The sequence below is a fragment of the Ursus maritimus genome, unplaced genomic scaffold (genome assembly GCF_017311325.1).
Source record: "Ursus maritimus isolate PB19 unplaced genomic scaffold, ASM1731132v1 scaffold_5, whole genome shotgun sequence".
Taxonomy (NCBI): Eukaryota; Metazoa; Chordata; class Mammalia; order Carnivora; family Ursidae; genus Ursus; species Ursus maritimus.
The window spans coordinates 20,998,503-21,022,014 of NW_024426663.1; the positions used below are offsets into that span (position 1 = coordinate 20,998,503).

Sequence of the window (23,512 nt, forward strand, 5' to 3'; positions counted from 1 at the left end):
TTTTTTTTTGCCAGTTCTGTTACAAAGTTTCTTGACATTGGGCTGAAATGGCCTATAAACAAGTGAACAAGTCTCAAAGTGTTTTGACATTGACCTAAAATGGCTTACTATAGCTCCTGCCAATGGGTCTAGTTTCATCCTCAGAGACTTTCCTGAGGAAGTGTGGTCCCTTTTCCACATACTTCATATACTTGAAGACAGCCATCCTGCTCTCTACGCTAAACATTTACATTTTCCTCTAGCCATGTCTTACATGAGCTCCTTTATCATTCTTGCTTGTATTTAAACTGGTTCTAGATTTCTTACAGTGCAAAATACTGAACAAAATATTTCTAGTAACACAGAGTGTATACATTTTCCAATTATACATATTCACTGTAGGGCGTAATGAAATTTCCTTGCCTTTCACTAGTGTGATTATTAAAAAAAATTTAAGCCGAATAATTTATTTTTAAGATTGCATATTTTTTTTGGATGTGTTAATGCACATGGCACAAAATTCAAAATGTTCAAGAGAGTTTACAGTGAAAAGTCATGATCCTTACCCTTCTGGTTTAATGTAGTATAATATAATATGCAATATAGCAGAAAGCCTCTTCTTAAGACACATAATACTGATTATGATTATGACATCCCATCAAATAGGCTGTTCATATTTATTTATTTATTTTTTTAAGATTTGTTTATTTGTCAGAGAGAGAGAGAGGCAGGCAGAGGGAGAGGGAGAAGCAGACTACCAACTAAGCAAGGAGCCCAATGAGGGATTCAATCCCAGGACCCTAGGATCATGACCTGAGCTGAAGGCAGACACTTTACTGACTGAGCCACCCAGGTATCCCTGTACATATCTTTTAAATCATTCATCTTACATTTTTTTGCTAATATAAATAATCTGTTATGGACTTCCTTATGTACTTTATGTATATGTTTTAGATTATTGCTTAAAGCAGAAAAAAATTAGCTACATTGCATAGTATGACTTGTATACAATAACTTTCCAAAAAATTACCATTTTATATTTACTCCAATGGTATGTAAGTGTCCATTTCACCACATCTTTGCAAACATGAAATATTATTATTTATTAATTTTCTTTAAATTTGTTGTCTCGATTTGCTTGTAGTTGAGAATGCATTTTAAAAATATGTTTTATATCTTTATTGGCTATTTGTATTTCCTCCTTTGGGTGATTAAGCCCTTGTTAATTTTTAGAAAATTGTATGAGCTAAAGTAAGAATATTAGCCCACTGTCATATTCTTGAAAAATATTTTTTTCCAGTTTATTGAACTCCTAAAGGTGTTTTACACATGCTAGGGTCAGTCCATCCTAAGCAGTTATATGTAGTTAATTTTTAAAAAATTTTTACTAAATGAGGCTTTATAATGAACACTTATATTGTGATATAGTTTATCTCTCTATAAGTCTTTAACTCACCAGATTTTAAATTGCTGCAATCTAAGGGCAATACTTTAATCATCTTTCTAAAGCCTAATTAATATAGACATTTATACAGAGTAGATGTTCCATACATTTGTGACATCTAAATGAGTGAATAAACTTAAAAATCCCTATTAGTTGGTTGGGTTCTGCATTTATGGTTACAGACTCCCCAAATTTTATGAATTTTAATTATGACTATCTAGAATTTAGCCCAGAGTCAACATTAAGCTGTTCAAAGGTTTGTAAAATATTCTGCCCTTTCCAACTTTAAATTGGGTAAAAACTTGATAAATATGGTTTCTGTGTCCTCTCTCAAGTCATTGAAATGCAGTTGGATCGAGATAGGGACTGTGGCTCTATACTAAAAACCTCTGGAGAGGCTGACTGCCATCTAGGATTCAGTACCCTTGGGGTATTAAGTCATTCCCTGATGGTACCTACCTCCTCCCAATGCCCAACCCTGGCCCCAGTTACTCATAAGAATGTGACAAAAAATGTCAATAATGCCTGTTGGGCAAGATAAATATTGTCTACTGCATTTTATCGGCATACTAGCTAGTAACCCTCAGGGAAAAATAAAATTAGACAAATAAATTCTGGTTTGCAAACCCATACTATATTTGGTTGATTATTGCTTTGTCCTATAGATGTTCTCAGAGCATCCTTTTAATAATTCCTTTTAGATTCTTCCATAGGATCCATGTGGTCATGGCAGGGAATTAGAGATCTTAGGGACTCAACTGAATGAATAAAATCCCAGTCAAGAAAAGATTGAAGGGAGTGCTTCCAAGTGATATGGATCTCCATTCTTTATCACTGGAACCTCTTTAGTTGTCCCATTATCGTTTCTATTTCTGAAGGTTTGCGACTGCCAGGTAATACTGAAAAAGTACTTTTTCCAAGGGTAGTTTGGACAGGACTGTGTAAAGTATTGGCATAGAGACAGCTACTAGTGCTGCTACAGATCGAGGGTGGGGAATGGAAAACACTTGTCAATCAGAAGCTCTCTCTGAAGACATAAAATCCTCTTTGGGGAAACTGAATATTGGCTTGGCTTCCTGGTTTTGGCAATGCATGGGGTAACCCCGTCAAGTCTGTTTCAAACTCTGACAGTCTCTGTCCAAGCAGAGACTGTATGGTCTGTATTTCCTAATGCCAGTCTGGTTCGTACATTCCCTCCGTGGAGTCCCTCAGCCTTTCTCCACCCTCTACCGTCCATTTCACAGCCACCACCCCTGACCCCTGCGCATTCCTTCCAACCCAAGAAAACCTAAGCTACTTAAAGATGTTACTGGATGTTACTGGATTCTTTTTTAAATTCTGTGCACTAACTTTGTAGGGTTGCCATATCCAAATTACCACAGACCTGTTAGCAGGGCTGTACTTCTTCTGAAGAATCTAGGGTAAGACCTCATTTTTTGCCTCCTCCGGCTTCTGCTAGCTGTCACCATTCCTTCACTTGTGACTGCATTACTCCAATCTTAGGCTCTGTGGTCGCACTGCCTCCTCTTCTCTGTATCTTCTCCTCTGTTACATAAGGATACTTGTTGAATTTACAGCCTGGCATATAATCCAGTGCAATTGATCTCCTCATCTCAAGATCTTTAACTGAACATCTGCAAAGGACCCTTTTGCCAAAAAAAGGTAATATTCACAGTTTCCACAGATGTGGGACATGGACATCTTTTTTGGGTGCCACTATTCAATTCACTACTTCTTGCCTAAGGATACAATTTTTTCCTTCTTCTTTCAAGCTGTACCTCAAAGCTTTGAAGAAATCCAAGAGGACTGTTCTTTCATCATCACCTTAGTTTTCAAGACTGTGTCTTCACTTTAAGCACTTCTTTGGAAAATTCAGTCTATTCCTTTGATTTGGTTGCTTTCTTTTGGAATTCTCCCTTCCCTGGGCAAATGAATACTACCCTAATGGGAGGAACATGATTGAGTCAAAAAGCAAATAATTCCAGGTTTTAAATTTCCACTTCCTACCGGGAAGGCAGACATATGTCCATGTTTCATGTTCTAGCACCTATTGTTTCCCTTAATTCCTCAATGATGGGGATAGTTGTTCTCAGGCCTCATTTGTGCTCTCCCACTAGCATTCCGCTCCAAAGTCTGCAAAAAGTGCTGTTCCTATCAGTAGACATAAATTGGAGCTGTTAGAATTTTTTAGAAAAATTCTAGAAAAAAATTTTTAAAAAGCTGTTAGAGCTTTTTTAGAATTCCTTCCCAATTTGGGAAGAGTATTGCTTCCTGTTCATATTTATAATACTCCTTTGAATATTAATAAGTGGCTATTTGTTGTCAGTACTGTGAGCCTAGCTTAGCATTTTGAATGTGTTACTTCCATTACTCAGAACAATGCTATGAAAAGGATACTGTTGTCTCCATTCTACAGAAAATGGAGGGGAAAAGGGGAAAAGGAGATTCGGGATTATATAACTACAAAGTGTCGAAACAGAGAATTAAACTCAGATTTGCCTGACCCCGCAAACACACATAGTTCTTTCTACTACATCAAACCTTCTTCTCATGTTTCCTTTGTAGAGAATGAAGCAAATAATATTTAGGGAGTTTTGCTTTCTCTGTCAGCTCTAACCTTACACCAGAAGCTGCAAGTGGGCTTTTCCCTTCCTTGATCATCTTCTGGCTCTGAATAGAATTTTAAAAAGCCCGTTCTTTGTCCTTTCTTAGCATTTTTTTGCAAGTCTCACCTCATTTGGGGGTTTCAGTTTCCTTGACACTATTCTTTTGGGCCCATGTTACCTTCTTATAATTATCCTTGGTATGTGGTTGCTTTCTCCCAAGGTTTCTGTCACTTCCAATTAGCCAGGCAATTCCTCCTTGTTGGTCAGAATTAGGTTCCCCAGTTGCTCTGCTGGGACATCAAATCATGAGAAAGGCAAATCAAAAACTTGTCAAATGTTTTGCTTTTAGCTCAATGAAACTTTTAAAAGGTGTCCAGTATTTGAATTTTCTTTTTTGATTGGTGCACTGCAATACCTATTGACAAATAGTGTACTATATGGTGCTGTGGTATCAATAATGAATTCTTTTATAAATAATTACATGTGGCAGTACATATTTGGAACCAGTTTTAAACCTCTCAAACAAACATTCTAAAGCAGTTCCAAGCTTCCCATACACACCTGGTTATTCTAACACATTCCTGTTTCACATCCCCCATTCAAGTTCATCACATGAAGAAATACATGTATTATTTCTAACAAACTAACTTTTTGTGCAACTCATTTTTTTTAATGTTTTTTTTATTATATTATGTTAGTCACCATACAGTACATCCCTGGTTTCTGATGTAAAGTTTGATGATTCATTAGTTGCGTATAACACCCACTGCACCATGCAATACGTGCCCTCCTTACTACCCATCACCGGCCTATCCCATTCCCCCACCCCCCTCCCTTCTGAAGCATCCCTTTCATCCCCTACCGATCTTCCTAGTTCTTATGTTCTATAAATGAGAGAAATCATATAATTGTCTTTCTCTGCTTGACTTATTTCACTTCGCATTATCTCCTCCAGTGCCGTCCATGTTGAGCAAATGTTGAGAACTCGTTCTTTCTGATAGCTGAGTAATATTCCATTGTATATATGGACCACAACTTCTCAATCCAGTCATCTGTTGAAGGGCATCTCGGTTCCTTCCACGATTTAGCTATTGTGGAAAATGCTGCTATGAACATTGGGGTGCATATGGCCCTTCTTTTCACTACGTCTGTATCTTTGGGGTAAATACCCAGCAGTGCAATGGCTGGGTCATAGGGTAGCTCAATTTTTAGCTTTATTTTTTTTTTAAGATTTTAAGTATTAATTTGACAGAGAGAGACAGCCAGCGAGAGAGGGAACACAAGCAGGGGGAGTGGGAGAGGAAGAAGCAGGCTCCTAGCGGAGGAGCCTGTTATGGGGCTCGATCCCAGAACGCTGGGATCACGCTCTGAGCTGAAGGCAGACACTTAACAACTGCACCACCCAGGCGCCCCTCAATTTTTAACTTTTTAAGGGACCTCCACACTGTTTTCCAGAGTGGCTGTACCAACTTGCATTCCCACCAACAATGTAAGAGGGATCCCCTTTCTCCACATCCTCTCCAGCAATTGTTTCTTGCCTCGTCAATTTTTGCCATTCTAACTGGCGTAAGGTGGTATCTTAGTGTGGTTTTGATTTGAATTTCCCTGATGGCTAATGATTTTGAACATTTTTTCATGTGTCTGTTAGCCATTTGTATGTCTTCATTGGAAAAGTGTCTGCTTATATCATCTGTCCATTTTTTGATTTGTTTATTTGTTTCTCGCGTATTGAGTTTGAGAAGTTCTTTGCAGTACTTGGATACCAGTCTTTTATCTGTAGCATCATTTGCAATTATATTCTCCCATTCCGTGGGCTGCCTCTTAGTTTTTTTGACTGTTTCCTTGGCTGTGCAGAAGATTTTTATCTTGATGAAGTCCCACAAGTTCATTTTATCTTTTGTTTCTGTTGCCTTTGGAGATGTGTCATGAAAAAGGTTGCTTTGGCTGATGTCGTAGAGGTTGCTGCCTATGTTCTTCTCTAGGATTTTGATGGATTCCTGTCTCATATCGAGGTCTTTCATCCATTTGGAGTTTATCTTTATGTATGGTGTGAGAGAGTGGTCAAGTTTCATTCTTTTGCGTGTAACCATCCAAATTTCCCGGCACCATTTATTGAAGAGACTGTCTTTTTTCCACAGATGTTTTTTCCTGCTTTATCAAAGATTAGTTGCCCAAAGAGCCGAGGGTCCATTTCTGGGTTCTCTATTCTGTTCCATTGGTCTATGTGTCTGTTTTTGTGCCAGTACCATGCTGTCTTTGTGATCACAGCTTTGTAGTACAGCTTGAAATCCGGCATTGTGATGCCCCAAGCTTTGTTTTTCCTTTTCAACAGTTCCTTGGCAATTCGGGGCCTCTTCTGGATCCATACAAATTTAAGGACTATTTGTTCCAGCTCTTTGAAAAATGTCATTGGTATTTTGATCGGGATAGCATTGAAAGTGTAGATTGCTCTGGGTAGCATGGACATTTTAACTATGTTAATTCTTCCGATCCATGAGCATGGAATATTTTTCCATCTTTTTATGTCTTCCTCAATGTCTTTCAAGAGTGATTTATAGTTTCTAGAATATAGGTCCTTTACGTCTCTGGTTAAGTTAATTCCAAGGTAACGTATGGTTTTTGGTGCTATTGTAAATGGGATGGATTCCCTAATTTTTCTTTCTTCGGTCTCGTTATTCGTGTATAGAAATGCAACTGATTTCTGGGAATTGATTTTGTATCCCGCCACGTTACTGAATTGCTCTATAACTTCTAATAGTTTGGGAGTGGCTTCTTTTGGGTTTTCCATATAGAGTATCATGTCATCTGCAAAGAGAGACATTTTGACTTCTTCTTTGCCAATTTGAATACCTTTGATCCCTTTTTGTCGTCTGATTGCTGTTGCAAAGACTTCCAGTACGATGTTGAATAATAGTGGCGAGAGTGGGCATCCTTGTCGAGTTCCTGATCTTAAGGGAAAGGCTTCCAGCTTTTCCCCATTGAGAATATTTTCTGTAGCCTTTCCATAGATGGCTTTTATGAGATTGAGAAATGAACCCTCTATTCCTACACTCTGAAGGGTTTTAATCAGGAAAGGATGCTGTATTTTGTCAAATGCTTTTTCGGCATCGATTGAGAGGATCATATGGTTCCTGAGTCTTTTCTTGTTGATATGATGTATCACGCTGATCGATTTGCGAATATTGAACCACGCTTTCATCCCAGGGATGAATCCCACTTGTTCATGATGGATAATCGTTTTAATGTACTGTTGGATTCTATTAGCCAGAATCTGGTTGAGGATTTTGGCATCTATATTCATTAGGGAAATTGGTCTGTAATTCTTCTTTTTGATGGGGTCTTTGCCTGGTTTGGGGATCAAGGTAATATTGGCCTCATAGAATGAGTTTGGTAGCTTTCCTTCTGTTTCTATTTTTTGAAATAGCTTTAGGAGAATAGGTATTATTTCTTCTTTGAATGATTGGTAGAATTCCCCAGGAAAACCGTCCGGGCCTGGAGTTTTGTTATTTGGAAGGTTGTTTATCACTGGCTCAATCTATTCATAATTAATTGGCCTGTTTAAGGAATCAATTTCTTCCGGTTTCAATCTTGGTAGTTTATAGGTTTCCAGGAAGGATTCCATCTCTTCCAGATTGCTTAGTTTATTGGCATATAGCTGTTGATAAAAATTTCTAATAATCCTTCCAATTTCAATGGTGTTCGTCGTGACCTCTCCTTTTTCATTCATAATTTTAATAATCTGGGTCCTTTCTCTTTTCTTTTGGATAAGTCTTGCCAGTGGTCTGTCAATTTTATTGATTCTCTCAAAGAACCAGCTTCTAGTCCTGTTGATCTGCTCTACTGTACTTCTGGTTTCTGATTCATTGATTTCTGCTCTAATTTTGGTCAACTGCTTCCTCGTGCGTGGATTAGGCCTGTCCCTCTGTTGCTGTTCCAGCTTCTTGAGGTGAGAATATAAAAACTGCATTTTAGATTTTTCTATTCTTTTGAGTGAGGCTTGGATGGCTATGTATTTCCCCCTTAGGACTGCCTTTGCAGTATCCCATAGGTTTTGGACTGTTGTGTTTTCATTCTCATTGGTCTCCATAAATTGTTTAATTTGATTTTTGATTTCCTGGTTTATCGAGTCATTCCTGAGCAGGATGGTTCTTAGTCTCCAAGTGTTTGAGTTTCTTCCAAATTTTTCCTTGTGGTTGAGTTCCAATTTCAGAGCGTTGTGGTCTGAGAATATGCAGGGAATAATTTCAGTCTTTTGGTATTGGTTGAGACCTGTTTTGTGTCCCAGAACATGGTCTATTCTTGAGAATGTTCCATGGGCATTAGAATAGAATGAGTATTCTTTGGTTCTGGGGTGTAGTGTTCTATATATATCTATGAGGTCCAACTCGTTGAGTATGGCATTCAAAGCTCTTGTTTCTATGTTGGTTTTCTGCTCCGGTGCTCTGTCTATTGCTGATAGTGGAGTGTTGAGGTCCCCTACTATTAATGTATTTTTATCTATATGTCTCTTTATTCTGGTTAAGAGTTGGCTTGTGTATCTTGCTGCTCCCCTGTTGGGGGCATATATATTTATAATTGTCATATCCACTTGTTGGATACATCCTTTAAGAATAATATAGTGCTCTTCTGTGTTTCTAACTATAATCTTTAGTTTGAAATCCAATCTGTCTGATATGAGAATTGCCACCCCAGCTTTCTTTTGAGGTCCATTGACATGAAAGGGGGTATTCCATCCCTTTACTTTCAGTCTGAATGTATCTTTAGGTTCAAAATGAGTCTCTTGTAGACAGCAAATGGATGGGTCATGTCTTTTTATCCAATCTGCAACCCTGTGGTATTTTATGGGAGCATTTAGGCCATTTACATTGAGACTGATTATTGAGAGATATGATTTTAATGATGCCATGTTGCCAGTAAAGTCTTTGTTTCTATAGATTGTGACTTTCTGTTCTGTATCACTCTTGGGGCCTTTTTACTTTTATAGAACCCCCCTTAATATCTCCTGTAGGGCTGGTTTCGTGATTATGAAATTGGTCAATGAGTGGCGATTCTGGAAGGTGTTTATTTCTCCATCAATTCTGAATGACAGCCTTGCTGGATAAAGGATCCTTGGCTGCATGTTTTTCTCTGAAGGAGCTTTAAAAATGCCTCCCCAACCTTTTCTCTCATTCCAGGTCTGTGTAGACGGGTCTGATGTAATTCTGATACCTTTCACTTGGTACGTGAGAAATTTCTTTGCCCTGGCGCTTTCACTTTCAATACTGTATCCTTGGATCTAATATTTGCGAATTGCACTATGACGTGACTTGGCATAGATTTGTCGTGGTTGAGGTTGGGTGGGGTCCTCTCTGCCTCTTGGACATGAATGTTTGTTTCCCTTGCTAGGTTAGGGAAGTTTTCAGCTACAATTTGTTCAAATATCTCTTCTAGACCTCTGTTTTTCTCCACCCCCTTGGGGATGCCGATGATTCTGACATTGGAACGTTTCATAGAGTCAGTAATCTCCCATAATCTACATTCTTGCGCGTGGATTTTTTTAAGTCCAGATTCTATTTTAGCTTTCTCTTCTACTAACCCATCCTCCAATTCACTGATACGTTCTTCTGCCTCATTCACCCTGGCCGTCAGAGCCTCTAGTTTTGACTGCATTTGGCTCATAGAATTTTTAATTTCTGCCAGATTTGCTCTCATTTCCGCCCTTAGAGATTCTATATTCTCTAACATTTTCGTTAATACTTTTTTCAAGTCTACACATCATCTTGACCATTGTTACTCTGAATTCCATTTCTGATAATTTGGTTATCTCCATATCCATTAGTTCTGTGGCAGAGGCCACAGACTCATTGTCTTTTCTTTGCTGGGGGGGATTTCTCCTCGTCATTCTGATGAGAAGAGGGTGCGGGGTTGTCCATAGCCCAAATTATTGACCTGGACCCAGGCCATGTGCCCTTGTTTTATAGGGATCTTAGGGATGTGGGCTTCTTGATTTTTCAGCCTGCCTTCTGGGGGAGGGGCCTGCCGCGCCGATACTCAGGCAAACCTGTTTGGGTAGAGTCTCCGTGTCCCCTGCGAGAGAGGATAGGGGTGGGCACACTGTGAGCCAGTATTTCCAGGCTTTTGCTCTCTGGTGGCTTTCCCTGGAGGTTTGCTGTGCCTCTTCTGAGAGTCAGAGCAGCAGTGGCCGAATCTTAGCCTCTGTCTCAGAACAGAGGGATCGGGGACCGTTCTCCACTGATGTTCTGGCCACTTTAACTCTGTTTCTGTTGGTGCTGCTCAACCCTGCAGCATCCTGGGATGTGCGCCCCACACCCGGCGTCCCAGCCCTCACTTCCAGGGCCGGCGTGTCTCTGTCCTTTGTGTTTTTCTAACACCGCCAGCCGCCCCTGTGCGCTCCCAGATCTCCCGGTCTCAGTCTGGTTCCAGTGAGCACACCGGAGCTCTGTTTCAGTCTGGTCGTGTGTGTTCCCTGGCTCACAGTCTCAGTCTGTTCTCTTGCGGGTGCTGGTCTGCGAGTCCACCCACTCCCCCGTGCAGGTGGCTACCGCTTCTCGGCGCCCGAACGTGGCGGCTCCCTCCCCCTTCCGCTTATCTTCTGATATCTGTGCGTGGTTTCACAGCTCCCCGCTTCGTACCTCAATGCTCAGTGCTGGAGATGTTCATTTGTAGAGATCCAGATGTATCTTCCTGTGTCTCAGGCTGATTCCATGGATGTTCAGGCTGGTCTGGTACCTATCCAACTTGACTCAGGGGACTGGCTGTAAAAGGGGTCCCCTACTCCCCCGCCATCTGGTCATGGATGTAGGGGAGCCCTTCAGGATCATTCATATAAGTACAACACCTCTTTTTTCTGCCTCCCTCCACTTTATTCTGCTTGTCTTCTCATTTCTTCTCCTTTCTGAGCCTCTCTCCACCCTTTCTTTCCACTGTGCTTTTCTATAGAAACAGGACTCTGTCTGTGCATCTCATTTTTAATACAATCCCAAATCAGAAAGTGCAAGGTGGGGTGGGGAAAAACGACCTTTCTGAAGTAAAATCTATGTCAGAAAGTCTATGATCTAGTATTAACACAGAGGGCTATGAATTTCCATGGGAAAATATTATACCTTAATTTTTGCTACCCTCTAAGTGAAAGTTAGCATTTCTTTCAATTGTAACATATGCAATCAATGACAGTGTTACTAGAATTACTGGTGACTTTTTCACCAATAAAAATCACAGATATTTTCACATCACATTACTATCGTTTAGGTTTTTTGGTTTTTTGGGGGGTTCACTACTTTTAAATTTTAGACATTATTAGATCCTCTGCTAGATTTGTTATTTGGTGCATTAATAAAGAACCACATATATAGCACGTTTTTGTTGAATGTCTTGATTACTCTATTTTAATATATTTATTTTATTAATGATTCTATGCATATATTATGCATTTTAAAACATGGTTCTAAAAAGGGCTTAATAAGCTTACCCAGACTGCCAAAGGGATCCATGACACTAAAAAGATTAAGAATATCTTTTATGGACTCTGGCATTGTGGTTAAGAGCATGTAGTTTGGTCTCACAATGCTTTGGTTCAAATTCTGCTCTGTCACTTACAGTATGACTTAGGCTAAGTTATATATACTTTTTGTGCCTGAAATTCTTCATGTGTAAAATGGGAGATACTACTTACCTAAAATTCTTGCTATGAAAATGAAGTAATATCTACAAAGACCTAAACATGATGCTGGGCACACAGTGTGTTATTTCATATACACCCAGATGATAAAGTTTCATTCAAATCCTATTTACATTTATCTTGTATACAGATTTTTTTCACTATGTTGTCACTCTAAAATTAAAATTATATTAGTAAATATTGGCTAGTTTCAAATGAATGTTTGTTAAATATATGTGTGATATGAGGAAGAATAATACAATGAACATCTATATGCCCTCCACTTGATTAGAAGGAAAAAAGTTGCTTCTGAAAGGAGGAACATATAATTTATTATCTAAACCATAGCACATTTGAGAGTGTAAGTGCTATTAGTTATAACACCAGGAAAATAGCTAAACCAGGACTGTTTTGGCTAAACCAAAATGTAAAATCACACTACTTTTATGTTCTTGTGTGCCCTTCCTTCTTCCATTCCCTTCCTTCTAGAGAAAATCACTATTTTGATTTTGTGGTTATCATTCATTCACTTTAATTTATAGATTTGTGTCTTATGCTTGTACTCTTTTTTTTAATTTTAATGTTTTTTATTATATTATGTTAGTCACCATACAGTACATCTCTGGTTTCTGATGTAAAGCTTGATGCTTCATTAGTTGCGTATAACACTCAGTGCACCATGCAACACGTGCCCTCCGCACTACCCATCACCAGTCCTCTTAAAGAGCATATTGTTTACTTTTATTGGTTCTTTAATTTATAGAAGTGGAATCCTACTGTAATATTCTTTTGTGAATTGCTTTTTTGCTCAACATTGTTAGAGATTCATCCTTGTCCATGGATTTGAAACTCATTTTTTCCACGGTTGTATTCTCCATATGAGTATACACAATGTATTTAACCATTCTACTGTTGATGGACATGGACATGGACTTGGACAAAAACTGTTTCTAGTTTTTATTGTTATAAATAATACTGTTAAAATTTTTCTTCCTTATATATCCTGGAACACTTCTCCTTGACCATAGAGGATAAACCTCTTCAAGGTTACTAGATAATGCCAAATGGTTTTCCAAATTGATTATATCAGCTTATACTCTAAATAGCAAAGTATGTGTTCTGGGATATTGTCAGACTTTTAAATTTTTGCTTATGTGGTAGATGTGAAATTGCATTTCCTTGTATTTGAGCATTTCGTCAGGTTTCCTCCTCTATGAATTGCCTGTTTGGGGTAGTGGGGTGTGGCGTAGATCATTATCTTTTTTTTTTTTTAATTAAATTTTAGTAGTTGTTTACACAATGTGAATGCTAATCTTTTTGTTAGTAATAAGGGTTGTAATGATTTTCTCTCAGTTTATGGCTTGTCTTCTACTTTCCTTTTGGTGTCTTTTTTTTCTGGGCTTTTTATTACAGAAAATGTTAAAACATATATAAATGTATGCAGAATAATGAGCTCCCATTTACCTTTTATCCAGCTTCAACTATTATCAACTCATAACCAAACTTGCTTCATTTATACAACCACCCACTTTCCCCATTTCTTATTATTCTAAAGTATATCCCACATATTATATCATTATATCTCTAAATATTTCAATATGTATCTTGAAAAGATAAAGGGCCTTTAAAAATTACTATTAGAACATAATAAATAATTTATAATTCCATAATGTCATCAAATATTCAGGAAGCATTCAAATTTCTAATTATCACAACATTTTTTTAAGTTTGTTTGAATCATGATCCAGACAAAATTCTGTGTTAGGTAGGCTCCAAAGTGGCACCCCATGATTCGCACTCCTTGGTATTCACACCCTTGCTTAATTCCCACTCACATTGTATCTTTGTGTGTGTGATCAACCTGTTGTTCACATAGCTGTGTGATGATATGTCACTTTTGAGGCTAGGTCAAGAGACATAAAAGCCATGGTAGCCTCTGCCCCTCTCTCTTGAATCACGTGCATTAGGGGAAGCCAGACAGCTCTTTGGTGTGCTGAGGAAATAAAGTATTATGCCAAGCAGCCAACAAAGAACTGAGGCATCTTGGCAATAGCCACAACAGTAAGCCATCTTGGAAGTGAATCCTCTAGGACCATTTAAACCGTCAGATGATTGTAGCCCAACCAACAGCTTGATTGCTACTTCACAAGACACCCTGAGCTAGAACCATTCAGCTAAGCTGCTTCTGGATTTCTGACCCTCACGCACTGCATGAAATAAGAAATGACTGTTGCTTTAAGTATTATGTTTTGAGGCAGTTTGTTATAAAGCAATAAAAATTAGTAAAGATTTTGGTACCTGGAAATGAGGTACTGCTGTAACAAATACCTAAAATGGAAGAGTGCCTTTGAAAGTGGTAGTGGGCAGAAAGTGGAAGGACTTGGAGGACAGTGTTAGTGAAAATTTGAAAAGCCTTGAAGAAATTTGTTTGTAGATGCTTGATAACTTTGAGGAGGTGGCAGATGAGGTCTTAACAGATTAGAAAAGTCTTACTGAATATTGGAGGAAAGTGGCAGAAAGTTTAGCAAATTTGTCAGCTGAAGTCATATGTAAAGTAAAAAATATGCCTAATAAACTGGTGCTTTCCAGCCAGATGTTAAAGATATAACCTGGTTTCTTCTAGTTGCCTACAGTAAAATGAGAGGAGGGAGATAAGTTAAAGGAAGGACTGGTAAACATAAGGAGACAGAACTTGCAGAGTTGAAGATTCCCAGCCTTTCCAAGTAATGAATGATGAATGATAAAATTAGAAAATGGCTCTGAACAAAGAACACATCCAGGGACTAACAGGAAAATATGAAGTTGAGGGTGTAGTTAGTAAGGCTTTGTCTAATGGCATGAACTCAACTAAAATTCACAGGAAACCCACAAAGTTTGTAAGAGAATTATATTAGCAGAATATACTTTTTTAAAAGAAACTTTTTAAAGAGAATTATATTGGGGCACCGGGGTGGCTCAGTCATTAAACGTCTGCCTTCGGCTCGGGTCATGATCCCAGTGTTCTGGGATTGAGCCCTGCATCAGGCTCCCTGCTCAGGGGAAAGCCTGCTTCTGCCTCTCCCATCCCCCTGCTTGTGTTTCCTCTCTCACTGCCTCTCTCTCTGTCAAATAAATAAATAAAATCTTTAAAAAAAATAAAGAGAATTATATTGCCCAGCTGTTTTCCAGCCTGTACTGAAAGGAACAGAATACCAAATGAAATGAGGTTTTCGGACATCCAACTTTCTATAGGCAGAAAGCAAGCAGACAACTACAGAGCTGTAAACATGGACAAAGAAGGGTAACTCAGTGAGTGGGTCCAAGAGATCAGAAGGCAGAGTGAAGAGTCATGGAAAATTACTCTCAGGCCTTGAATCTTTATCAAGGAACTGCCAACCTGATCCCAGGTAGATTTTGTAATTTCTGTCAATCTGTGTGCTAATATCCCTCCTTTTGAACAGGAGAGTAGTTACCCTATCCATTTTACATTACGTGCATGGACGCAGATATCGTGTGTCTTTAGTTTGTAGGTCTTCAGATCAAGAGGAACTCCATTTAAGGAGCTGTGCTTAAGGAAGTATACCTGAGGGGCGCCTGGGTGGCACAGTGGTTAAGCGTCTGCCTTCGGCTCAGGGCGTGATTCCGGCGTTATGGGATCGAGCCCCACATCAGGCTCCTCCACTGTGAGCCTGCTTCTTCCTCTCCCACTCCCCCTGCTTGTGTTCCCTCTCTTGCTGCTGTCTCTATCTCTGTCAAATAAATAAATAAAATCTTAAAAAAAAAAGGAAGTATACCTGAAAAGCCTCATCCACACCTGAACTTGATTTATATTTCTAGGATTTGAGCTGGTGCTGTAATGGGATGAGAGTTTTAAGGGGCTTTGGGACAGGATGAGTGTATTTTGAATATTGGAAGAATAAATCTTTGGAGCCCAGATTGTGGTAGTTCCCTTCCTCACTGCATCAGAGATCGTCTGTGGGATTAATAGAGTATAGGAGTAGTGATGGCATATCATTTTGAGCGGCTTTGGCTTCTCCTTTTTCTTGGATCACTTGCTCTGGGAAAATCCGGACGCTATGTCGTGAGGACACTTAGGCAGCCCTGTGAGTGAGCCATCTTGGAAGTGGATCTTTTATCACCAGTCAAGCCTTCAGAAGACTGCAGCTCAGCCAACAGCTTGACTGGAAACTCATGAGAAACTCTGGGCCCTGAATACCTCATGAAGCCATTCCTGGATTCCTGACCCTTAGAAACTGTAAGAGATAAGTATTTTTTCAGTTGTAAGCTATTAATTCTTGGGGTAATTTGTTGTACAACAGTAGATAAGTAATGGAAGTTCATGTATTGCTTTATATATCTTATTTTATTTTTAAATTTATTTACTTATTTTAATCAAGCTCTGTGCACAACGTGGGGCTTAAACTCACGACCCTGAGATCAGAAGTCATATGCTCTACCAACTGAGCCAGCCAAGCACCCCACTCTATATATTTTTTATTTTTTTTGTTTTATTTTACTTTTAAGTATGCTCTGCGCCCAACATGAGACTTGACTCATGACCCTGAGATTTAAGAGTCATGTGCTCTCCTGACTGAGCTAGTCAGGCACCACTTTATATGTCTTTTATTTATTTATTTATTTTTTAAAATTATTTATTTGACAGAGAAAGAGAGAGAGCACGTGTATGGACAAAAGGGAAGGGGCAGAGGAAGAGAAAGAGTCTCAAGCAGACTCCTCACTAAGCAGGGAGCCCAATGTGGGGTTTGATCTCACGACCCTGAGACCACGACTTGAGCCAAAACTGAGAGACAGTGGCTCAACCAACTGCGCCACCCAGGCACCCTATATGTCTTTTATAAGTCTCTTTTAATCTATCATTTTCTCTATCTTCTCTCTCTCCTGCAACGTATTTGTTAAAGTTAATTTGTCCCATGATTTTCCATAGATTGGATTTTCCTGATTGTATAGCCATGGTGTTTAACGTGTTCTCTATATTTCCTAGTACCACCTTCAATTTTTTTGTCAAGATTTTTTGGTAGGTGATGATGTGTTTTTCCATTAAGAGGCATATAAAGCTTCCTTGTTCATCATGTTAGTAGCTGTTGATGTACAATGAATAAACCTATTTATTCGTTAGGAATCTTGAAATGGCAACTTTCTAATTCTATCTTCATTCATTAATACATGTATATAGAGAAACTTAACCTCATTGATTATTTGGTTACCTGTGGTACAGTGCACATAAAAAAGGCAGGACAAATGCTTGATTGATTTTATAATATATACTTTTTTTAATTGGTTTTCAAAATAGTGAATTGATTTCAGGGCATCCCCCAGTGTTAACCGAGTAGCTGTTTTTTGTTAGTTTTACTGTCATTATGAACCCATGGATTTAAAGACATTAGATAATTTGATATGTTCCAATCCACTGTTTTGATATGTTCCAACCTGTGCTCAGGGGGATATCAGAATTTCAATAGACCTGTATGTCCTTATTGACAGTAAAACTGTCCCATCTTTGGCCAGTGGAATGCTTTTCAGTTATCTCCTGAATCCATTTTACATGATTCTAGGATAGCTTACTTGCTGTCTTGCAAAACAAAGTGTTCCAGGCTCATCTTCTACATTTCCTGTGCCTAACTGAAATCAACTGCTACTCCAAGACCTTATAGTGTCTTTTAAACAGAGGTTTTTAATGCATTTGAATATAATTCTTTTTTCTGTATTGAGTTTGCATTTCCCTACCATAAGATCATAAAGAAAATCTTGCTATCTTCTGAAGGTTTAATGGGTTTTCCTTTCATATTTAAATTTTAATTCACCTTGAACTGATTTTTCTGCATGGTATTAAACAGGGAGTTCCAATTTCATTTTCTTCATGTATTTATCCGGCACCATTTATTGACTTGCTCTTGCTTTTCCTGATGGCCTGCAATGCCATCTCCGTCTTAAATCAAGATTCCTTATAAGACTACATTTCTTTCTGGAGTTGTATTCCAGTATAAATCATTTTTTCCATCCCTAAGACAGTATCATACTATCCTAATTACTACAGTTTTACCGGATTTATTGAGAATTAATTCACATACCATACAGTACACCCATTTAAAGTGTTAAGATGGGATGCTTTTTAGGATATTCACAGATGTGTGCAACAATTACCATAGTTAACTTTAGAACATTTTCATCACCTCAAAAAGAAACCCCGTTTCCTTTAGCTATTACTACCCTGTGCTCCCATCTCCCTAAATCTCACCATCCCTAAGCAATTACTAATGTATTGTCTTTGTAGATTTCCTATTACAGAAATGTCATATAAATGGAATCACACAACGTGGTCTTTTATGATTGGCTTCTTTCACTTAACATACGATTTGCAAGCTTCATCCATGTTATAGCAGTTATCAGTATTTCATTTCTTTCCTGTAGCCAAATAATATTCCACTGTATGGATATACCACATTTTGTTTATCTTTTGATAAGCTGATAGACATTTGTGTTGTTTCCACCTTTTGGTTATTATTAACACCTAACTAGTATAATTTTATAGTTCTGGCTATCTGACAAGTTAACTCTCTCCATCTTAAATCTGCTTCTGGAGTATCTTGAAATTCTTGATCCTTTGTGCTTTCATAGAAACTTCAGAATTAGCCTGTCAAGTTTCTGGAAAAACTCAGCTGGGATTTTTAATGCAATTGCTTTCATTGTAGGGGAGATTTGCCATCTTAACTCTAGAGTCTCTAAATACTTGAACACGGTTTATTTTTCTTATTAGACATTTTTTGATGTCTTTGATGTTTTGTGATTTTTTCCCTTGAAGGAAAAAAATTTAAAATCATAAATTTACTCCTATGTAATCCATATTTTCAAAATGATATGGTAAATGGTATCTTTTAAAAAATCATTTTCTAACAGTTCATTTATGCTGGAGAGAAATACAATTCACTTTTGGAAATTAACATTATATCCAGAATCATTATAAAGTCTTATTTTAAAATTTATCTGTAAATTGTTTCTTCATTTTCAATCTTTTTATCTTTTTATTTGTTTTTACTGTTATACAATGTTGGCTGGGATCTCCAATATGGTACTTGTTCCTGATTCTAAGGGACTGTTCCAAAAATTTCATTGTTGGGGAACATGGGTGGCTCAGTTGTTGAGCGTCTGCCTTCGGCTCAGGGCGTGATCCCAGTGTTCTGGGATAGAGCCCCACATCAGGCTCCTCTACTGGGAGCCTGCTTCTTCCTCTCCCACTCCCCCTGCCTGTGTTCTCTCTCTCGCTGGCTGTCTGTCTCTGTCAAATAAATAAATAAAAATCTTTAAAAAAAATGTCATTGTTAAATATGTTTGTTGTAGGTTTTATTCTAATTTGGCAAAAGGTTTTATCCATGCCTATGTTAATTTTTTCAAAGTCTTTTTCTGGGCAATATGTTCTTCTTTGAAAAATTTCTGTTGATTCAGTCGCTCACACAGTAATCAGACCATTCATATTTTCTATTTCTTCTTGAATAATTTTAGAAAAGTTACATTTTTCTGGGAACCATCTAGTTCAATTATATTTTCCCATTTGTTATAATAAAATTGTTCATGATATCTCCTCAATCTCTCCAGCATTTGTAATAATGCCCCCATTTTCACTTCTAATAGTCTTTGTGTCTGCTTGCTTTCTTGGGTAATCTTGTCAAAGATTTGTCAGTATTATTATTAAAAGGTAAAACTTCTTACTTTGTTGCCTCTCTGTAGGAGAGTATTTGCTTTTTGTTTTATTCATTAATTTTATTTCCATTACTCTTTTCCTAATCCCTCAGGTTTAGGACAGATTATTAGATCTATAATTTTCAGTCTTCCTTAATTTAATATTTAAAGTTTTCAATTTCCTTGTAAGTACTGTCTACATTCTATAGGCATTATGTAGTATTTCTGTCATTGTTCAATTCTGAATATGCATTTTCTCTTTTTCATTAAGAATCCTATTTGGATTTGATCCAGCTTATATGGGAATGAGTTTATTTTCCAAATATATGAGGTTTCCTAGATTTTCTGCAAAATTAATTATACTGTGATTAGAAAATGGGATCTAATAACACCAATTCTTTTAAAATTTAAAAGATTTTTTATGATTAAATTTCATAAATGGTTCATGTGTACTTAAAATATTTTTTATTTCTATTTTTTGTAATGATGGACTTGGTAATTTAGAATAGTCCTTCTTCTGTAAACAACTAGAAAAGCTGGACAAAATATAAAACAAACATCTGACAGCATTAGAGCTAATGAGGCAGTGGAAACTCCAGAAGAAAAAAAGAGTTATTGAATCCAGCATTCATGTTAGCTTTTCCACTCAGGTATCTGCTGATTCCTGAGAAGATGGCCAAGAAGCTTGAATAGAGCTTCTGACTAAATCATGGAGTTAAAAAGACAAAGATTGGAGTTCAGGGCCTGCTCTGGTAAACTCTACAGGCTTCAAGTTGAGACCCCAAAGATCTATATCCTGGGAAAAAGTATGAACTAGAAGTAGACCTGCTCAAGAGTCTAATCATCTCAATCACTGACTTGATTAAAGTGACTTCAGCTTACTAGTGCCCAAAACCCCTGCCAAGAAACATAAAATCCTTTCTGCAGAAAATATCACTTTAGACCTCGAAGTATAATTTCTTCCCATACTCATTCTGGCATTCAATAAAAAATAACAACGTAACTTAACAAAATGTTATAAATAAAAATAAACATAAATAAATAAAAATAGCATAAGTAATACAAAATAAAAAATACAAGTAACAGGGGTCCCTGGCTCGCTCAATCAGAAGAGCATGTGATTCTTGTTCTTGGGGTCGTGAGTTTGAGCCCCACGTTGGGTGTAAAGATTACTTAAATAATTAAATGTAAAAAATATATATGAGAGAAAATATATATAGCTAAATGAGACAATATGAGACAACCACAACAAGAAACAAAGGAGCTTCGGATGATAGCAGACCCCATAATTACTAGACACAGGTTTTAAAATAATTATGCTTATGTGTTTGAAAAAATAAAAGATCAGATTGAAATAGATAACTGCTAGACAACTGGAAGACATAAAACAGAAAACAGAAATGCCCAAACTGACAACAACCAAAAAAGTAATAACTGAAATAAATGATTCAACAGATAGGTTTAACAGGAGATTAGAGACTATTCAAAAGGAAACAGTGAACTCAAAAGGTAAGAATTATCCAGAATGAACCATGAGAGACAAATGAATGGATATGTAAGGGATAATGTGAAATGATCTAATACACATTTAAGTGGAGTACCAGAAGGAGAGGAGAAGGGGGAAGAATGGGTGAGAAGCAGTATCTAAGAGCTGGGAATTTTCCAAAACAGAATAAGAACATCATATCCTAGACTCAACATGCATTGCAAACCTCAAAAAGAAAACCAAGAAAACCCAAAACATTTAGTTAGATAATAATAAAACTGCTTCAAATTTAAGACAAGCATCTTAAAAGCAGCCAGAGAAAAAAAGATTACTTTTAAAGGGGCAAAAATAAAACTGACATTATTTCTCAAAAAAATTATGGAAGCCAGAAGCAATGCAATGTATCTTCAAAATGATGAAATAGCTGCTAATTCAGTAAACACGTTCTTTGAAAATGAGGGTGAAATAAATAGTTTCAGGATACAAAAACTGAATTTATCACCAGCAGACATTTTCAAAAGGAAATACTAAAGCATGTTCTTCAGGAAGAAGAAATATGATCCCAGACAGAAGCTCAGAAACTCAAGGAGTCATAAAGCACAAGAGACAAAGGTAAATGGTTGAGTAAATATAAATGCACAGTAATTGAATAAAAATGATGTCTTGAGGAATTTAAGACATTAAGTAAGAGATTAAGTATATGCTATGTATATAACATGCGGTAGGGGTAGTAAATGAAGTTGATGTGTTCTCAGGTTGTTATATCATCCAGGAAGAGGTACAATACAATCTACTAAAAGAATATTTAACTCTCAAGCTGATGGGGTGGGAGAAACAGAGTAAGTAAAAATTAATCTAAAAGAATGCAAAAAAAGGGCAAAATCGAAATAGGACAAATAAAGAGCAAATAATGCCTTAATAGATTCAAATCTACCCATATTAGTAACTGTGTTACATGTAAGTGGATTAAATACCTCAATTAAAAAATATTATCAGAGTAAATTTAAAAAATATATTATTTCATCCCACTCCTCAGGTTAAAATGCCTTTCTCATCACACTCAGAATAAAATCCAAATCCTTTCTGGCTTTCAATACCCCCTAAACATATTCTTTTCTTAGTCACCATGCTCCAAACAGGTAGGCTTCTTTGGTTCCTGAAATAGTCCAAATTAGTTCATGCCTTAAGGTTTTGCGTTATTGTCCCCTCTGCAAGCATGATTTCCCCAATTTTTGCAAAGCTGGATTTTCCTGTCAAATAGCTTAAATGGCACTTTCTTAGAAGCTTTCCTTAGTTACCTAATCTAAAATAGTCATCTACTTTAATTTCCTGCCTAGGATTATTACCACCTTATATTTTTATTTATGGTCAATTACCACTAAAAAGTATTTTACTAAAAAGTAAATTCCCTCATAGTAAGGACTATGTCTGCTCTATTCACCATTGTTTCTCCAAGTCTAGAACAGTGACTGGGACAAAGTAGATAACTATTTTAATAAATATTTAATGAATGGAAAAAGTTAATTTAGGTTTTAAACAGTTAGGTATTTTCTTACGATTTTGTTTGCTTATTGCTCTTGGTGCTGGTTGTTTAAAGACTTTCCTAGTAGCAAAAGGTATCAAATGATACCAGAATCCCATTTATGTATTATGTTAGTGATCCTTGAAAATGTGCATTGTATACTTTGTGTAAAATTTGCAGCAGTTATTCTAATTAGGTATGTGGTATGGTCCTAGCTTTAACTATGGTAATATGTAAATAATGGAAAGTTTCAGAGGAGGCTACTGAATTATTAGAGGGTTGCAATATACTTCTGAAAAGCATGTCTGTTTTGTTTTTCCTAAATTAGGAAGATGAGAATTATAGAGAGGTTACAAAGCATAATTTTGGGAAAGAAAGAAAAGAAACTCCTTTCATCCATTCTTAAATAAAAGAAAATAAAATTTTTAAAATTACCCCCTTACAGAAAGGTTTAGAAGGTAATTCTAGGAATGGTGATTGATATATTTGGTTACTTCCTTTTTTACTCTTTGTTCTATGTCTAGGATTTTTTTCTTTTTTCACATCAAAGCAATCATACTGGTCACAATTTTGTAGCCTGCTCTTTTAACTTGGAAAATAAACTTTTTCCATTAGAAAGACTAATTACTTTTAAAAAGTAGCTAAATAATATTCCAGTAAGTATGCATGATAGAATTTGACCAATATCTAATTGCTAATGATTGTTCCTAATTTTTTTTTAAAAGATTTTATTTATTTGACAGAGAGATAGCGAGAGAGGGAACGCAAGCAGGGGGAGTGGGAGAGGAAGAAGCAGGCTCCCAGCAGAGGAGCCTGATGCAGGGCTCGATCCCAGGACTCTGGGATCACGCTCTGAGCAGAAGGCAGATGCTTAACAACTGACCCACCCAGGCGCCCCATGATTGTTCCTAATTTTTTACCATTGTAAGTATTGCTACAACTAACACTTTTGTCCATAAAGCATTTTAAGAGCAATATAACTGAAGTGATTTTGTCCACAACATTCATTTAAATGGTATTTAAGGAGAAGGAGGTGTTCGACACAAAAAGAAGGTCCCAGCTTTCCAGGCATTTGTGTCTAATTAGGAAAACAATATATACTGGGGAGAAATTACAAAGGCACCATATAAGCACATAATATTCG

General features: G+C 37.2%; 1 long non-coding RNA gene across 19 annotated transcripts in view; it reads right to left on the reverse strand.

The window, feature by feature from the left end:
• Positions 1–23,512, reverse strand: part of LOC103672149 — a 44,410-nt gene that overhangs the window by 18,653 nt on the left and 2,245 nt on the right. For 5 of the 19 annotated variants that reach the window (XR_005832434.1, XR_005832441.1, XR_005832430.1 and 2 more), the window contains exons 2-4: positions 4,156–4,316; positions 3,202–3,364; positions 2,808–2,968 (exon numbers count right to left, since the gene is read on the reverse strand). This is a non-coding gene — a long non-coding RNA (uncharacterized LOC103672149). Of the gene's footprint in view, positions 1–2,807; positions 2,969–3,201; positions 3,365–4,155; positions 4,320–23,512 lie in introns of all 19 variants that reach the window. The other 14 variants (XR_005832442.1, XR_005832431.1, XR_005832440.1 and 11 more) reach the window with 7 other exon arrangements.